General features: G+C 40.5%; 1 protein-coding gene across 1 annotated transcript in view; it reads left to right on the plus strand.

Moving 5' to 3' along the window:
- Positions 1-9,057: 9,057 nt before the first annotated feature.
- LOC109427261 (monocarboxylate transporter 5) overlaps positions 9,058-18,956 on the plus strand; it is a 49,237-nt gene continuing 39,338 nt past the window's right edge. The window contains exon 1 of the mRNA XM_019702793.3: positions 9,058-10,067. The gene's annotated coding sequence lies outside the window, so the exon portion shown is untranslated. The remainder of the gene's footprint in view (positions 10,068-18,956) is intronic.

The raw sequence follows: 18,956 nt of genomic DNA on the forward strand, positions 1-18,956 counted from the left end.
TATAAAATTTGGAATATGTCTATAAATTTATGAAGAAAAGGTTGCATTTTATTTGTACATGATTTCGTTATTTTTTAAACAGTTTGATTTTTTATAGTGCATTTTATGTTTTTCGTGATCATAAAAACATTTTGCCGCACATTTTGGAACTTCTACCTCTCCTGTCAAAATTGTTCGTTATGTTCTGAATAAGTTCCAGGTGCAACATGTTTATAACAATCAGAATCAATGTTTTGGTTGATTTGGTTTGTAAACGGTTGTAACTAAGATTCGTTGAAACAATCAGATCATATTTCAGTTATAAATTGGTTTCGCAAGTTTCGACTAATGATGACGTTTGTTTTCACTTTGCTAGTTGTTATAAAACTGTTACACCTCAGTTTGGCATTAACAACAGGATTTTAATAGGTTTTAATTTTGTTTGTTTCATTAAAACTCAGTTGCAACATGTTTGCAACGATGATCATTTCCGTTTTAGTTGCAGGTGCTACTTGGGTCTGTTCTTGTCGTGTTTATGGTTCTATGGACTGAATCCCAAATATTCTTGGAGGTGTTTTTAAAACCACATATTGATAAAGAATAGTTATGCTCAGCTGAGTGCTGACATTCCGATAAGATCAACAGAATGGGACCATTCATTTGGAAAGATTTACATTCACTTGCTATTATCTCAGTTCAGAAGCATGCTATCGAAAAACAATGTATGGATGAATTTAACCTTGTAGTTTTACCTGAAAGTTTTCCGAATAACATTTGGGTCGCACACGCATACCAAAGTCGTGAGCGAGCTGTAAAGGCAACTCTCCACGCGATGAATGTAAATTACATTCACGCCGTGGAGAGTTGCGTTTGCTGCCTTCTGTTGACATTACTATTGATTTTACACAAATATATTCTTCTACAAAGTTTAAAGTAAAATTAAAATGAAAAAGTGTTCCATACATTGATTTTTGCTGCGATGTTTCTGAAGCGAGTTAACAGCAAGTGAATGTAAATGATTGCAAATGAATGATCCCATCCTTGACTGGCACCCTTAACTTCTTTCAGTGTGAGAATGGGGCTATTCCCGAAGTAGACATTTCTTCCGTAGTCACTTCCCGCGCCTGCCTACGTTCTCCACGTCGCTCAGGTGCTCATCGAAGTGCTGCTTCCACATTTCAATCATCTCATGTCCATCCTGTCAAGAGGATGCCGTTCTATTTCTGCATATTTCGGTTCGCGGCACGAAGCCGTTACGGAATGCGTTGAGCTTCTTGTAAAGCTTCTACGTACCGTGAAAACGACACAGCAGTTACATTTACCCGAATCCTTTCCATCATGGCGCTTTCGGCTGCGTCGTTAATGACTGCTTTTACTGTACTACAGTAGTTCTCGAGAGGGACCACATCAGGCTCACCCTCGTCTGGCAACGTTGCCTCGAGATTCTGCGCGTATACTGAGGTGACATCTGGTTGCTTCAGTCACTCTAAGTTGTACCTTGAAAGTCGCTGGTTCCGCACATTGTTGATGACGGAAGGTTTTGCTCGCAGTTTGACCATCACCAGGTAGTGGTTGGAGTCGATGTTAGCACCACGATAGGCGCTGAGGTCAATAATGTCAGAGAAGTTCCGTCCGTCAATCAGAACGTGGTTAATTGTTGATTCCGTCTCTTGTGGTGATCTCCAGATGTAACGTAAGAGAGGCTGCGTTGGAAAAAGGTGCTACGCATGGCCATGTTTTTGGAGACGGCAAAATAGTTGAGTTGTAGGCCGTTTTCGTTAGGGTTAGCTGCGTAGCCTGCAGCAACAAACATCGATGACTCGCTTTGAAGGGTCCACCACGATAGAATACTGGCGCTTATAGACTGTTTCAGAAATTATAAATACACTAACGATTGACTGTCATTTTAATTTTAGAGTGATATGTAGGAAAGTTCCTAATAGGTCATGTAGTAAACACTCTAAGGATACAAATAATACCAACTTTGTTACCATTTCGTGCATAAGATAGAAAATCAATAGCTGTAAGCCAAAGCTTAAAAAATGGAAGTTGCACAGAACGGTCATGAAATATTGGACAGTGGAATAGAAAAAATCTCATAAATGAAACATTTCTATAATAAACACTATGGAAATTACTGTATCGATAAGAAAAGATGTTTTTCTATTAGCCAAAGTTATTTTGGCAGGAAAAAATGTCAAGAACCATCATTAAAAGCCTTCATAATGCATGAAAAAAGTAGCAAAATTTTGAACAACACTAGCTGAAACAAACGTAAAACAAACTAATACCTCAACAACTGTTTATTACATTTGCTTTGATAGTATAACAAGCATTGCCATCTGAAGGATAGGATGACCTATAAAAAAGTTAGTTGTAATGAAATGTGTTTATAGACGCTAAAAAACTGTATTGTAGTCCTTACGTTACATAGAAAAACCTTGAAAAAATAAGAAAGTTGATCTCATCAAAATACTATGGAAATGGCCTCATGAATTTTTCCCAGGTTTTAATGACGACATTTCCTAAACAAGCTATTGAGGTAGCGAATGTGATAAAGAGTAAGATAATTTTTGGAATTTAGTAAGAACTAATGTTGAAAACACCCTTGTGCAAATGAAAATTTCAAGCATTAAGTAAATAATTGAAGAACTCGATTGTTTTTCGAAATACCATGACAGTTTACATAAATTGTAAACATGGGGAATGCAATATATTTCATTTCATTTATTTTCATTTATTTAGTTAACATCAAATTCATGATAATACTGAATCAACAATTTGCCGCCATAATACTCGATTTGCAGCTGCAGCTCTCCAACCTCGGTCACGCCCAACACTCGCCAGATCACGCTCCACCTGGTCCGCCCATCGTGCTCTCTGCGCTCCACGCCTTCTTGTACCAACCGGATGGTTAGCAAACACCAACTTTGCAGGGTTGTTGTCCGGCATTCTTGCAACATGCCCTGCCCATCGTATCCTTCCGGCTTTGGCCACCTTCTGGATGCTGGGTTCGCCGTAAAGTGCAGCGAGATCGTGGTTCATCCTTCTCCGCCACACGCCGTTCTCCTGCACGCCGCCAAAGATCGTTCTTAGCACCCGTCGCTCGAAAACTCCGAGTGCTTGCAGGTCCTCTCGAGCATCGTCCATGTCTCGTGTCCGTAGAGAACCACCGGTCTTATTAACGTCTTGTACATGGTACATTTGGTGCGGGGGTGAATCTTTTTTGACCGCAGTTTCTTCTGGAGCCCATAGTAGGCACGACTTCCACTGATGATGCGCCTTCGTATTTCACGGCTCACGTTATTGTCCGCCGTTAGCAAGGAACCGAGGTAGACGAATTCTTCTACCACCTCGAAAGTATCCCCGTCTATCGTAACATTGCTGCCAAGGCTTGTCCTGTCTCGCTCAGTCCCACCTACCAGCATGTACTTTGTCTTAGCCGCATTCACCACCAGTCCGACCTTTGCTGCTTCACGTTTCAGGCGGGTGTACTGTTCTGCCACCGTTCCAAATGTTCTAGCAATAATATCCATGTCATCCGCAAAACAGACAAATTGGCTGGATTTTGTGAAGATCGTACCCCGGCTGTTGAGCCCGGCTCGTCGCATAACACCTTCCAGGGCGATGTTGAATAGTAGGCAGGAAAGTCCATCACCTTGTCGTAGTCCCCGTCGAGATTCGAATGAACTGGATAGTTCACCCGAAATCCTTACGCTGTTCTGCACACCGTCCATCGTTGCTCTTATCAGTCTAGTCAGCTTCCCGGGAAAGCTATTCTCGTCCATAATTTTCCATAGCTCTGTGCGGTCGATACTGTCGTATGCCGCTTTGAAGTCGATGAACAGGTGATGCGTTGGGACCTGGTATTCACGGCATTTCTGGAGGATTTGCCGTACGGTGAAGATCTGGTCCGTTGTCGACCGGCCGTCGATGAAACCGGCCTGGTAACTTCCCACGAACTCATTTACTTTAGGTGAAAGACGACGGAAGATGATCTGGGATAGCACTTTGTAGGCGGCATTCAAAATGGTGATCGCTCGAAAGTTCTCACACATTAACTTGTCGCCTTTCTTATGGACGGGACAGATTATCCCTTCCTTCCACTCCTCCGGTAGCTGTTCGGTTTCCCAGATCTTGACTACTAACTGGTGCAGACAGGTGGCCAACTTTTCCGGGCCCATCTTGATGAGTTCTGCTGCGATACCGTCCTTGCCAGCCGCTTTGTTGTTTTTGAGCTGGTGGATGGCATCCTTAACTTCCCTCAGCGTGGGAGTTGGTTCGTTCCCGTCCTCTGCTGCACCAACATAGTCATTTCCTCCGCTGCCTTGGTCCTCCGTGCCTACAGTTTCTTCGCCATTCAGGTGCTCGTCGAAGTGCTGCTTCCACCTTTCGATCACCTCACGTTTGTCCGTCAGGAGGCTCCCGTTCAAAGACTAAATAAAGACCTCCGACTCCCATACAACACTTGAAAATTTCGCGGTACACGAAGTACTAGCGGTAAAATATATGCTACCTATAATCAATAATACCTTGAATTTCACTCCAAATTGAATTTCTAGTACTCCGTTGTTGTTGCTAAGAGTAACCAATATGTTGTTTGTGCTAATATAAACAAGAAAATTGATGGCGGTGGACAGAAACAGTAACTCAAACTTCGTGCGATATGTTTTATTATAATAAGCTCTTCTATTTTTGGATACCATACAGTCATATGTTGAAGAACTGCTCATGTTTCATCTGAAAGACATATTCCATGAAGGAACGCCCATGATAATACCCTGATGCCACTGATTTTTCAGGATTGGATATAAAACAGTTTTAACTAATTTCGGAACTTGGTACATAATGATGCAAACAATCCCCGTCTGGTCTATCAACCTATGGCATTTCCCAGTTCCTGACCTGGCGCGGTAGGAATTTGGGGCTATCCTCATTACACCAAACTGAGTACCGATGTTTTTTCCAACAATTTTATAAAGTGTTTCCGTGTGTGTTTCTTACTAACCATATTGGTTCTGGTCTGAGTCAGGGAGAAGCGCGTCATAATAAATATTATTGGAATAAAACTGAATGAATGTTTTTCACCAAATTCATAAGTGGAACGTCGAATGTAGTGTGATGGATACGGATCTGATCCTCTATCCAGCGTTACTGTACCCGACGTACGTTTTCGCGTGTCAAGAATTCCAGTTGCAACTGGCACGAATAATTTGGCATCTCGTAAGAGCATAATGTCTGGGAATCTTTTGTACAGTTTAAATAAAAGTTATAGCTATATGTGCATAGCGCGGGAAACAGAAAACATTGCGTCAGTTATTTCTAAGTCACATATCTCCATCGACTTCTGGGAAAATAGACAATAAAAGCTTCATTAAATGCGTATACACTAGTGAAAACCGTTTTAGTTAATAGCAAACAAATCATTACCGCTTCAGAATTTTCAGAATTGTTGAATCGGATTAACGTTCCGCGGAAATTTTGATTGACACATTGAAATTTATTTGTTGTTATGAGCTATTACATCGTCGTGGACTACTACGTCACAAAGTTAGTATAAAATGAGGTAGTCAGCCAAACGTCAAACTTGGGTACCGGGGACCAAATGTAGTACTAGAACTGGTACCCAGTTTGAGACCGAGTGCTACGACTTAATTTGGACTTTGCTCCCGTTCTTATCCCTGCAGATTTCGGCTTGCGGCACGTAGCCTTTGCGGGATGCGTTGAGCTACTGATAGAACTTACGTGTTTCCTGTGAACGGCACAGCAGTTCCATTTCCTCGCACTCCGCTTCTTCCAGGCGGCGCTTTTTCTCCCGGAAGAGACGGGTTTGCTGCTTCCGCTTCTGTCTGTATCGCTCCACATTCTGTCGGGTTCCATGCTGCAGCACTACCGCCCGCGCTGCATCCTTCTCCTCCAGAACCGCTCTACACTCCTCGTCGAACCAATCGTTTCGTCGACTCCGTTCTACGTACCCGATAGTGCTCTCGGCTGCGTTGTTGATGGCTGCTTTGAATGTACTCCAGCAGTCCTCTAGAGGGGCCACATCGAGCACACCCTCGTCCGGCAACGCTGCCTCGAGATTCTGCGCGTATGCGGTGGCGACATCCGGTTGCTTCAGTCGCTCTAGATCGTACCGGGGCGGCCGCCGCTAATGTACGTTGTTAATGACGGAGAGTTTTGGGCGCAGTTTAACCATCACCAGGTAGTGATCAGAGTCGATATTAGCGCCACGATAGGTCCTGACGTCGATAATGTCGGAGAAGTGCCGTCCATCAATCAGAACGTGGTCGATTTGCGATTCCGTTTGTTGTGGTGATCTCCAGGTGTAACGATATGGGAGGCTGTGCTGGAAGAAGGTGCTACGAATGGCCATGTTCTTGGAGGCGGCGAAATCGATGAGGCGTAGACCATTTTCGTTCGTCAGCTGGTGGGCGCTGAACTTTCCAATCGTCGGTCTGAATTCCTCCTCCTGGCCTACCTGAGCGTTTAGATCCCCTATGATGATCTTGACGTCGTGGTTTGGGCAGCGGTCGTACTCGCGTTCGAGCTGCGCGTAAAATGCGTCTTTGTCATCATCAGTGCTTCCGGAGTGAGGGCTGTGCACGTTTATTATGCTAATGTTGAAGAATCGGCCCTTGATCCTCAACCTGCACATTCTTTCGTCGATCGGCCACCAACCGATCACGCGCCTCTGCATGTCGCCCATCACTATAAAAGCTGTTCCCAGCTCACGTGTGTTGCCGCAACTCTGGTAGATGGTATGATTACCTCTAAACGTTCGCACCATAGATCCTGTCCAACACACCTCCTGCAGCGCTACGATTCCGAACCCGCGGTCCTTCAGTAGATCGGCGAGTATGCGGGTGCTCCCGATGAAGTTGAGAGATCTGCAGTTCCACGTACCGAGCTTCCAATCGCAAGTCCCTTTTCGTCGCTGTGGTCGTCGCCATTGGTATCGGTTCGCATTCTTCTCTTGTTGATTTTCCGGTGCTAGTCTTTTTTACGGCTGGCTCGCAGGGCCTGACACCAACCCACTAACCCAGGGAGCTGGGCTTACCTTCCCGGAAGCTACGGGTTCTGCATTGGCATTTCCTCCAACTACAGTGCTAAATAGCTAGGCTCGAGCGCCAGTCTTCGCCGGGGGTGGTGTTTTTAATGGGCGCCCAGGAGATAATATTTTACCTGAGCTTCCACCCCCGGAATGCAATATACTATATTGTGAAAACCATTAGTTAAAATCATCAAAACACATCTTTTACTAGAAAAACAAAGTGTATTTATAATTTCTGAAACAATCTATAGCCAGTTTCCCGAGTGATCCTCACCACTCCCTTTTCCTCGGAAGGCGGGCAGGGTCAATGGTAGATGGTATGTTTACCTCTGTCTAAATGTTCGAACCATGGATCCTGTTGAACACACTTCCTGCAACGCTACGATGCCGAGCCAGCGGTCTTTGAGTGGATCGGCGAATATGCGCGTGATCCCAATGCAATTGAGAGATTGGCAGTTTCACGTACCGAGCAAGTCTTTTTAATTCGCTGAGATCGTTGCCGTTGGTCTCGGTTCGTATTATTCTGTTACTGATTTTCCGTCGCAATGCTTTTTACAGCTGGCTCGCAAGACCCACCATTAACCTCCTACTTTCCAAAGGACCATAGTGCACAGTTGTGCATAGGGTTCATTCAAATATTATGTAACGTACATAATTACGTAATATTTGAACGCCCTCTTAGAGTCCTTCCCTGACTCTCGGACGTCGATCAACAGCCCATAACATGGGGGGTTGGGTATAACTTTTTTCACAGACGTTGGATCACTTTACGGTCTTCGACAAAGTTGTTTGGCATATAGTCACCTACAATAATACCAAAGGGTTTGATTATTGAACGCTTACAGCGCCACCTAGCGGCAAAATTCGAAAACTTAAAATTTCTGCATACATTTGGCCAAGTTTTCCCATACAAACTTCAAGCGTTTTGAGCGCCCCCTTAGGCTCAACCGATTTTGCTTAAATTTTGAACGTAGCTTCTGGGAGTCCAAAACAACTGATTGAGGAGGTAAGACTTGGCATTTTTCGAAATTTTTCTTTTTCATATAAGTGTGGGCCACCTTAATGCATACCTAAAATTCAATAGGACAGATCGGTGAAGTACTAGATTTGTAGTAATGAGCTGAATTTTAGTATGGTGAGAAGGTCCATTCTCCGTTTCTGCAATGAAATGGTGCAAAAAGCGTGGGTATTATGATTCCTTGCCTAATTTGATGCTGTTTGAGCAAAACTTTGGGAAACAGTGTTGTTGTTTTCTCCATTTCTTGCAACATAAACAATATAGTTATCCAAAGTTTTGCTCAAACAGCATCAAATTAGGCAAGGAATCATAATACCCACGCTTTTTGCGCCATTTCATTGCAGAAACGGAGAATGGACCTTCTCACCATACTAAAATTCAGCTCATTACTACAAATCTAGTACTACACCGAACGTGCCCCATTGCTGTTTTTGCTATTCCAAAGTTATTGAATAACAAACTAATAACATTTCTTGTTATTAAATGTTTCATATGTTCGATGACTTCATGATGTAATAGCAAATCTTGTTCTTTGGTTATTTTCACTGCTAAACTAACAAATACTACATCAATACCAAACTCTGCTCAAATACCTCCAACTGTTATTGTGATGGTCTCATAACATTTCGTACAATAACGCAGCAATAACAATTTTAGGTATTAGAGCACATGTTGCTCTTCGCATGGTATTTGTAAGGTATGGCCTTCTGCTCGGGTTGTCATCCGAAAAGCAAACAAATTGACCGGACCACAGGAAGTTCGTCTGTCACCATAAAAGAAATGTTCATGAAAACATATTTGGTGCCTTATTACCAGACAAAATAAGCAAATCTCCACGCGCAACACCCACCGCTTTTTTGTTACTGTGCTGCTACACCGCGTACCGCGTGGTAACCGGCGGCGCTGCGCGCTCTAGCGTATGGATGTGTGCTGCTGCTGTGCTTGTTCGGTGCCGTTGGCCGGTCGGTCGGCTCCGGCGGCGCGCGGTGCTGCTGTTGAGCATACAACATTTTCCGAAACTTTATTTTTAGAATATTCACCCAAACCCGACGGATGGAGCTCAGTTATGCTTTGATAGCCGTACGGAAACGTTGTGTCTTGAGTCTTGTCTGAGTCGGATCGCTTCTTCGACTTAAGCCTCGCGCGCGTGTGCATTTCTTATTGGGTCTTTTCCTTTCCTCACTCTCTCGCACTCTCTTACTGACTTTCAACGAGGAGTTGAAGTTCGCCATCATCGGTGTCGTCGATCGGTCCAGAGGCTGAGAGGAGCACGTTTGCCGTCTTTTGGTGAAGTTTTGCTGTTTTTTTTCTGCAAAAGTATCGATATCTGGATTTTTCGGTACGCGTCCAGAGAGCTGCTATCTCTGACTTACTTCGCCGGACTTCTTTTTCGCTGGTTTTTTTTCGGTGGTGTGTGCAATTTTATCTACACATGAAGTAAGTTGATATTACGATAGTGTTCAAAACGCAAAAAAAAACGCGTTCTGGCGCTAATTTAATTCGCCATACACGTATCGCAATTTCGGTAATGTGTTTTAGTAGCGATCCGGCGATAATTAAGTATCGAAAAAAAGTGGCTCAAACTGTGGCTTAAACTGTGTGAGTGTGGTTAGTTAGTCAGAAGACACCGAAAAACGCGCTTCGTGGAACGCGTTTTTACTAGCGGAAAGCGGTAGAGACTGAAGCACAAAAATTAGCATATTAGTGGCTGTTCGCGGTTCGCGGTTCGCGGTGGCTTAATATCCGAAAAAACATATTGGGCCTTTCCGCAAGCGTGCGCCTCAGCGCCTGTTAGTTAACTAGTTAGTGACGTGTGAAGTTTGTCCGAAAAGCTAAAAACTGCGTGATAAACGTCGTCATCAAAAGCGCCGGTCGTCGCGTACGGCGCACATGTGTTTATCATCGACAGCTCAAAAGATTCATTCATAAAGCAGACACCACATCCTCAAAGCCGTCCCGTCATAATTGGATAATCCCGGCTGAAAGTGGGAGCCACCGCTGAGAAAAGCTTGAAAGGTAATAATGCGTACAATTGCACTTTACATACCTACACCTAGTGTCGCACTAAGGGGCATTTGGGCGAGTTCAACTGGCCAAAAGGCTATCGTGAAAGTTAGTTGTTTAAAGCTATCGTAACAGTGCCATGGTTTTGTGATTTTTGATAATTTAGATCAAATTGTGTTTCAGTTCGTACATAGATGAGGAGGTTGGAAGCAAAGAGGTGTAAGTGACAAAAACCAACTTTCGAGTAAATGAGGTTTAAAGTTTTTCACCAATTTTTCATCCCATACAAAATGTATGGAGTTTCAAAATCGACCCAATTTTCTACGATTTATTGTAATTTTTCTAATCATCGTAAAAAACAATCTTAAAAAAGTTCCTGAAGAATTTTTTGATATGCTCAGCTCAAAATCGACAAAATGGTCACTTACACCCCTTTGATTCTGGGCCCTCAGATGCTTTCATGATCCTGACCCACCCGTTTCAACTTGCTCCGGTGTACTTTATTCGATTTCAAATTTCTTTTTTTTTTGTTCGAAAGATTTTGAATTGTAGTTTTTAGGAAAAATACGTTGAAAGGGCCAAAGTGAGTAAAGATGCAATAAATATGTCAATATATTAGTTTTTTTTTACGTTTCTATGGTCTTGGGACCAAAGGAGTGCTCTGGTTTTATATTTTTATCAGAAACTCTAAAAATTGGCGTAATCAGTGAATCAAAACTCAACCATCGCGCAACAATAACGACAATGTCGCAACCTGAATTTGTTGCGACATTCTACCTAATGCGACATACGTTTGTCCCAACTTGAGCAGAATAGGACAAAGATCGTGCACCACGAGTTTAGGGATTTTTAAGCCTTGCATTGTGATTTTCGAGCGGTAACTTCGAGTCGGTAAACACTGCAACGCTGCTGAAGATGTATCATCAAAAAGTTTCGATTTTGAGTTAGTAATAATGGATTATTCACGAGTTGAAAAGTACGCAACAAATTCAGCTTCCGTTTTGTCTGCAACAAAAAAAATCGAGATCATGTCATTATCTGTTACCAGTTGGGGTAAAGAATAATCGCCGCGTCTTCTTTGTTGCTTGTTTTGTGCCTCTTTTGTCTGACAATTCTCTTCACTGGGCGTAATACAAAAAATTGGAGATGTATGTTTTTTTAGTTTTTGTATATGATTTTTTGAAAATAGGAAGTCATATTTTCCATTCTGAATACCTTTTTGAGTATGATTATATTTGAATCCTTTTAAAAATATGGATTCACGAAACACCCGAATTTTATGATCAAAATAAAAATAAAAAAAAGTTTACCCATTTGGTCCCAAGACCATGAAAACGTGAGAAAACTAATATTTTTTCATGTTTTTGCACAGCCCTGAAGCTTTGGTATTGACACATTCTACCGTGACATTACAGCGTTTTGATGCCTTTTTGGTCAGATGGTTCACTATAACTCGTAAATTCGACCGTAAACCCTAAAATATTTTTACATACTCGGATTTCTTGTAAAATTTCCAATAAGTTTAATCTGTTGATCAGTTAGTTTTCATTGGAAAAGTATGTAAAAAATGGGAATTAGTAGCGTGACGTTACAGCGTTGTAACGTCACGCTACTCATTTCCAATTTCAACAAACTTTTCCGATGAAAACTAACTGTTAAACAGATCATGCTTATTGGAGATTTTACAAGGAATCCGAATATGCAATAACATTTGAGGGTTTACGGTCGAATTTACAAGTTATAGTAGAAAATCTGACCGAAAAGGCGTTAAAACGTTGTAACGTCACGGTAGAATGCGGCTGTTACACTTGAGTTTTAAAATCACAGTTGATCTACATTGATTTACATCTTGAACCATTACATGTGCTTCCAGTGAAGTTGCTTAGAATGAATTTCAAATACAGTGTAGATTTTTTTAATTCACAGCTGTAGTTTCTTGCAAATATAAACATTTGAACATCTCTTCAATGCACGATAAAAATACACTACACCGTCTTCAACCGCAGGTTGCACAGACAAACAAAGCTTAAACATATGTAGATGTTAACTTACAAAAACAGATCCTATCTCGGAGTCCTGCTTTTATTACTTGGGCGTCATTTTACATAAATGTTAAACGTGCAATTTCTAGCTCTAAAGCTTAGTTTTCTTTTATCAAATGCATCAAATGATGACTAAGACCTGCTTTAATCAAGCTTCGAAACAATTTTGGCATATAAACTGCATCAACAAATCGCCCCTAAGATTTCTTCACCCTGGCTTAAGCGTTAAACAAGGTTTAACTCTATGGGTAATCCTGGCTTACCGTTTAGGCCAAGGTGAAGAAGTCGGCCCCTAATCTGAAATGTCTCACTTTATTTATTTATTTTTTTTTTGAAATTATATGCGGGTGGGTCATTAAAAGCGGATCGCTACATGAAATAGTTTGAGAACCTCAATTGTGGAGAATTTTCAGTAGCAGCACGGAATAAATGTCTGATAGAATGAACAGGGAAAAAGTAAATCTAAAGATAAGCAATTTAAGAGAAATCTTCTGAATGAATTGCCAGTACAACTGTAACATCTGACGTAATTGCTTGAAATATTTCTAAAAGGCTTGAAAAGCACAAGGGGCTGTCCATAAACCACGTGGTCATTTTTTGGTACTTTTCAACCACCCCCCCCCCCCCCCCCCGCGTGGTCATTAGTCCATACAATTTTTTTTTTTGTCCATACAAAATGGTCATTGACCGAACCCACCCCCCCCCCTCCCCTCACCCCCTCATGACCACGTGGTTTATGGACAGCCCCAAACCGGGAGTTGTTTTTTTTTTTAAATTCGACAAAATTGTATAGGACCTTCAGAAAGTATTGCTAACAAATTACTGGAACAGTATCGTTTGAATCCCAGATAATTTTGGAGGAATTTTACAAATATTTTTTGTCGAAACCCCTTTGAAAAAAAAAATGGTGGGTAAAACTTCTTGAACAAATGTAGGTTTCTTATTCAGCAAAAGTTTTTGAAAAAAATAATTTGAAGAGATTCCGAATAATTTGGCTAAATGTTTGAAAGTATTTATTGAATATATATTAAAAATTGTTCAATAAAATTTTGGTAGAATCAAAAAAAAATGCAATCGTACTTGGTACTGAACATGTTCAAGAATGTCAACAGTAACAAAACGAAAATTACCATTGAGCTTTCCCATGGAATGTGGCAAGTGATGCGTGAAATGACTCTTGGCAAAATTTTCTCAATGATTTCCTTTAAAAAAAAATGATTTTATTATGAATTTCTCCTAAATAATTTTTGTCAAAAATTTCTTGAAGAATCTCACCGAAGTCTTAAAGACTTTTTGTAACTATTTTCCAACTATGTATTCCAAATTTAATAATTTCTCCAATTCTAGAATCATTTTTTTTAATTCTTTAATGACGACGAGAATAGTGTTGGAAGCAACTCCATTGGTTCCAGAGGTTCTACAAGAAATTATTTGATTTATTGCACCACAGAATGTTCTAAACAGTAGTTTTGTTTTTTTAGAAACATAAATTGCAATCACTGGAGTTTGTATGAAAAAGCTGAAGAATCCATTTAATAATAAACGGTCAAATTAATTGGTAAAATTTGAAAACACCACCAACTTCATCTAAAATTTCTATGAAACATTTGCCCGATTTTTTTTTTTTTTTCATTCAAAAGCTCCTTTGATTACAATCAAAGATTTATATCAAATTTCCGACTAGAATTTATTCAAAAACAGTCATGTAAGCAAAGTTGATTATTCTCACAGAATACAAGTAAAGTACTTCATAATGTGCACTTAACATTTGCAAAACATTCGCTAAAATAAACACTCATACGTCACAAGAACAGAAATATTTCCAAACTATTCAAAAAAATCTTTAAGCTTTCTTTAGAAATACAGTTATTGTTTTAGTTATCCCTTTATGGTTGGCTTTTCGGTCCGGATAAATTATAAACGGGGTAATACTATTTCATCCGACGTTTCGACCCTTGGATTTGGTCTTCTTCAGGGATGTTATAGGGATACCGCTACGTTTGTATCGCCGGTTACTTGGCGTAGGGCTGTCGGGCTTGGTGAATTTAAGCTTATGTTGGCTATTTGTGGGTAGATGGTGAGGGTGTAGTTTACAATAATTTGTTTTACCACTGCGCCGAACACTATCATGGCGTCTAGACACTGAATACCGACCAAACCCGACAGCCCTACGACAAGCAACCGGCGATACAAACGTAGCGGTATCCCTATAACCTCCCTGAAGAAGACCTAAACCAAGGATTGAAACGTCGGATGAAATAGTATCATCCCGCATATAATTTATCCGGACCGAAAAGCCAACCATAAGGGATAACTCTGCCAATCCGTCGGTCGTTTCCACAATCAGTTATTGTTTTATTTTTTTTTTTTTTATTTCCGTGTCGGGTATTTCCATCACTGCGAACAATTTTTTGATCAATTGTAACATATGCCCCTAAAAAGTTTACAGAATAAGAAATAATAGGAAATACAGTTAAGATTCCATATAGCCCGGTGAACGTACGGGTTTTCAGTAGGACCATGCTGAGTGTAATGGATTCGATTCCTGGACGGTCCAACAACTTTTCGTAATAAAATCCTTGATTCCCTTGGGCATATAGCATCTTCGTGCCTACCTCACGATATATACTTGCAAAATGATCATTGGCAGTGACATCTCACAGATAATAACTATAGAAGTGCTAATTGAATAGGAAACTGACATGCAGGATTTATTCCATTTGAGACGTTATGTCAGGAAAAATAAAATGAAGGAGAAGATGTTTTTTTTTTTTCAAATTTGACGCCGTCCATAAACCGCATAGACTTTTCTGAGAAGTTTTGAAAAGCATTTGTAGTGCCTAGAGAAGTTACAACTTTTGCCAAAATTTGAAGTGAAAGTATCTGAAAACAAACGAAATCTCTAGAGAAATTTTTAGTATTTTTTTTTCAAACACTGTTATGCATACAATCATATCTCGATATGACATAACTGCATATTTATTTTCATTACGTTATATCGAAGTTATGTTGAAACGGAACATTTTTTTCCAGAATTTTGTTTTTAATGTATGTTTTGAAAAGAAAATTACTGTAAAGATCATGTTATTCACCCAACAGTGGTTTTCAGCCTTTCCTACTTATTTTTTTTTCATCTAACCAATATCGTTCAAACGAAGATTCTTTTCTTTATTATTTCTGGATCAGATCAAGCGTGAAACGTTATTTGATAATGTAATTATCTAAATAAATCCTCCCAGCAGGTGGCGCTGTTGTGTACATCATTTCATTTATGAACTGCTGAGGAAAAGGAAAATGTTTCAATCTGATGATGTCTCTAGGAATTCCTCTTGAGATTACTCCAGAATACAATTGGCAATTTATCCAGGGATTTCTGATGGAGATCCTCTTGAAATACCTCTGGGGATTTATCCTGAAATTCATTTATGAGTTTCTCCCTAGAGGTTTTTCCAAGCGTTCATATACTCCTACTGGGGTTTATATCTGCTAAGATTCTTCAAGGAATGGCTGCTACAAATGCTGCAGAAGATCTTGATACAATTCCTCCAGGATTTCTTGATATAATTCCTCACCTGTGATTTTGCTGAGAGCTTTTTTTATGATTCTTCAAGAAATTCAGAAGATTTAACGAAGGGGTCATTCTGTCATTCCTCTAAAAAAATCTACTGGGATTCTTCTAGTCGTTCCTGCTAGGATCCCTCCAAAGATGCTCCAATATTTCACTTATTCCTGCTCTAAGAGTATTTGCCAAGATTCACTCAGAAGTTACTGCTAGAACTTATTCAGCGCTTTTTTGTGGAATTTCTACAGGATGTCATCCTCAGACATCTCTAGAAAAACACAGCCTGTGGTTTCTCTAAGGATTCCTTAGAAATGTCCTTCTGAGCTTTTTGAAGAGGTTTGTTCAGGTAATTCTTCCGAAAAATCTTAAGAATTTCTTCGGGTATTCCCGAATGGGGTTCCACTAGGTTAAATCCAGAGATTTCAAATTGGATTCTTCTAAGAATCGCTGCTTGCTTCTTTCAAGAAATCTTTCTAGAGAGCCTGCACCTTTTTTTCCAAATTTTGTTTTAATTGATTCCTTGATTTTTTTCATGGGTTCTCACCTCGTCTCATAATTTTGACTACGATTCCTCCTGCTCTCTCTCTCTCTTCTTGGCGTAACGTCCTCATTGGGACAAAGCCTGCTTCTCAGCTTAGTGATCTATGAGCACTTCCACAGTTATTAACTGAGAGCTTCCTCTGCCAATGACCATTTTGAATGTGTATATCGTGTGGCAGGCACGAAGATACTCTATGCCCAAGGAAGTCAAGGAAATTTTCTTTACGAAAAGATCCTGGACCGACCGGGAATCGAACCCGCCACCCTCAGCATGGTCATGCTGAATACCCGTGCGTTTACCGCCACGGCTATATTCCTCCTGCTACTAATGCTAAAATTTCTCCAGAAACTCCTGCTTGGACTTCTTCTGGAAATTGCACATAAATTCCTTATGCGATTATTCCATGAATTTCTTTAGGAAATTCACTAGGAATACTATTGAATTTTCGGTACACATGCCGCCGAGGATATCTCACGGAATATCTCCAGGGATTCCTCAAGGAATTTCATAATGAATTTATCCAGGATTTTTTCTAGGGATTCGTTCAAGAGTTCTGCTGGAATTTCTTCGGGAATTTGGCCAATGAATTCTCTAAAAAATGTGTGCTGTTCAATACATTCTTATTATGAATCACCTCAAGGTATGAAATTTTGGCCAGCTTGATCCGCCAAACGTTCCTTAGTGTTCCATGTGGGCACTGGACATGCTGAACACATTTTTTTGTTCGCTCATCTCACTACTTCAACCCATCTCTCTTCCTGTCGTCGTCGTCGGCGTCGTCCACACAGTCCACACACTTGACTTTGTTGGTGGCAGTAATGGCTCTTTGGAATAGTAATAAAGCGATAAATAGAAATCTGGGATCCTATTGCCCCTACCTACTGTTAGCCGGTTTTCGGTTTTGCTTTCCTTTTTCGGATTCTTCTAGCCTTGGCCGGCAACGGTGTGGTGAATGATGAGTTGCAACTCATTCACAGAAAATTGAATTAATTGTACATAGGTACTTGACTGGGGAGTTAATTCGCAATCAATGGGCATCAAGTGGCAATTCAATTGATATGTGTTGACGGAATGTTAGGGGAATTATAGTAATTTGTCAGTTAAATTTTAATTTGATATGAAACTATTCGTTTATGGTGGACATAATGACAACTAGCTCTGATATAATGAATTTAAGAAATAAGATACATTCAGGTCCACTGAATACGAAATATTGAAACAAAAAATGCATGCTTTTAAAGTATACAACGAACTACAAGCAACTACAAGAAGTTTCACCTGGGGAGCATCCTATTTCAAATTTTCAAAATTAATCTGTTTTTCTCTATGAATAAGTAATGAATATTTGATTGTATTTCCTGAAATATTGATTATCAGTATTGTTCTGTGCCCGATAAAATTTCATCAATATAAAATTGAAACAACCATAACAAATAAAAAGTTAAATTTCCAACAGATAAAAGGCACGATCAAATCTGGCGCCACCTAGCTTGGAAGTTTTTTCGCATTCTGCTCACGACTAGACGCGCGAAAATGCTCGCGGTAAGCATTTACGCGCCCATTCGTTCTACACGTAAATTATATCCTACATCACCGAATATCAGTCATAATAAATTGAGATGTTCAGTATCGTCTTTCGTTTCTGGTTAGAGCCGGACAGAGCGACAAAACAACATACAAGCTTCCAAATACAACGGCCGGGCCACCGCGCCATCAAAATGATAGTGAGTGTTATCGAAGTGATCATCATCGTATCACGTGCGAGCGCGAGGTTTAGTGACGACGATGACCGACAACGAGTTTCGGTAGTTTTTTTTTTTGTATGGTTTTACGAAAGAGGTGTGTCATCTAATGACGCTTCCTCCTATCGACGACGTGACTTATGGAATTGGTGGGGCGATGACGTTCCTAGAATTTCAGGGAAGATTATTCCAAAACAAACAGACGAATGATGCAACGCGAAACATATTTTGCTTGTACTTTCAAGTTCATTGTTATTGAGACATGTATGTTATTTGATTTAATGATATTTACTTTATAATTGATATGAATGGCATAAGCGATATTTTCCGTCATTTTTTACAGTTTTTAAATTTATAAGTTTCTTTTTTTTAACGAAATTTATACTCTCCAACTCTATTATGCATAAGAACACATATCTAGTTTATAATATAAAGAGTGCTGGATCAGTAGGTCGGCTCTGGAGGCACGTTCTCCTCCATTCGGGAAATTTGTGTCATCAAGAGTGCTGGATGGTGCGTAATGGAGCATATCCCCCTACTCACTGCCTCGTTTTGGTATGTAGACAAAATTTTGGAGATAACTTATCGAAAATGTGTGGCGGTGAATCATATGATGCCGTAAGTACTCAGAGTACTGCGGAAACGAAGTTTATGTAATACATATATAGCGCACTAAGTTCACCACTGGACAGCGCATTCATTCTTCTTAGGTGCGAAAACGTAAATAAAAGTGCGCGATTGCATCACATCCAGTTGGTGTCTTCGGCGCACTAATTCTTCAATGTATGTTGAATAAGTGCTCTGACGACACCGAGTTGGGTTGATACTATTGCGCACTTTTATTTACTTACCTTACCGATCACACTAAGGCCTTAGTGTCCTCTGCTGTACGTAGGAGTCGTCTCCAGTCTACTCGGTCCATGGCTGCGTGTCTCCAGTTCCGCACTCTGCGAAGGGTTCGCAAATCGTCCTTCACTTGATCGACCCACCTAGCTTGCTGCGCACCACGTCTTC

Source organism: Aedes albopictus, chromosome 3 (assembly GCF_035046485.1).
Source record: "Aedes albopictus strain Foshan chromosome 3, AalbF5, whole genome shotgun sequence".
In the NCBI taxonomy this organism is placed as follows: Eukaryota; Metazoa; Arthropoda; class Insecta; order Diptera; family Culicidae; genus Aedes; species Aedes albopictus.